The sequence below is a fragment of the Habropoda laboriosa genome, unplaced genomic scaffold (assembly GCF_001263275.1).
Source record: "Habropoda laboriosa isolate 0110345459 unplaced genomic scaffold, ASM126327v1 scaffold33, whole genome shotgun sequence".
NCBI classification, from domain to species: Eukaryota; Metazoa; Arthropoda; class Insecta; order Hymenoptera; family Apidae; genus Habropoda; species Habropoda laboriosa.
In genome coordinates this window covers 1015872-1017083 of record NW_017100187.1, presented here as the reverse complement: position 1 = coordinate 1017083, position 1212 = coordinate 1015872, and positions in this window count along the sequence as shown.

Below are 1212 nucleotides of genomic sequence, written 5' to 3'. Positions count from 1 at the left end.
GTGGCGGTGGATCGTACTAGAGGCTTCTTAAATGGAGGCGCCACTTCTTTAAGAAAGTCGCCTTATTCTTTTCCTTTCTTACCGACTCGAGGCCTGAAATTCCGCCGAGCTTCTTCGCGCGGAGTTTTAGAAGGTTCCAATGGTAAATCTCGAGTTCCTTCTCCTGGGCAATTATCGATACAATTTTCTCAGATTTCCTAGGTAGGGTTGTTAGCTTTTTGTTCAGTCCCGTGGAAGTTGAAGGGAGATCTATTTTGTGGGTTTTGTGTTACACTCTGCTTTTTGGGTTTTTTTCTTGGAGAATTTTCATGGTTGAGGGATGAAAATTTACTGGTATATTAGAGAAATTGGACTTTTGCTAGTTTTTCCAGCGATAGAAGGTCGTTCTTTACCGACTCCTTCGCGAGCTGCCTTACCACGGGGTTGAAGACTACTTTCTTAAGGGTGGCGAGAAGAAAGAGGGTGAGTCTTCTTAAATGTCTTTGCCGTCTTGCTCGCTTGAGGGCGACACTGGTACCGCCTTCTGAAAAAGAACCACCGTAAGAAAGTCACCCCTTCCCTAATTTTTATTCCACCTGTCCACAAATCTCCCCTGAAAAAGCAAGAGTAAGAAAGAAAAATCAGTCACTTTGTCACGTTGAACAATGCTGAATCCAAATTTCTGCATTAAAATTTCAGTATTAATCGGTTATAACAGATTACTCTGAGATTGCTAGATTACTTTAGTTTTTGAAATTTCGTGAAACAGTTTAAATTGATGGAAAAAGAATTACGTAGGAGAAGAAAGAGACCCTGTTAGGAAATATAAGAGCAACATTTCCCCGTGAAATTTGCATCAGAAACGAGCAGGTAAAGTACACGAGGTTTCGCGAAGGGCCAGACACTCAAGAGTCCCACCCTCTGCCCCTCAGTCGCCTTCAAAAGTGCTCCCAATTATTTTCCTCCCGTTCGTCGTGATTTCTTCGCCATCCCCCCCGCCCTCTCTCTCTATCCAGGATTGATGTTCAATTTTTTATTTCCCATTGCCTATGCAAATACGAAAAGAAGATTTCCGCCCTTGTTGTAAAGAGTCCACTCTACCACCGGAAGAAATTAATTTCCTTCGTCATCTTCGATGTCTCGTTATACCGTTCTCCTCGAGTCGCTCGCGTAAACAATTCCTCAGGGTGATGCGTTCTGAAGCTGCACCCTTCCACCCTTCGTATACCTTAA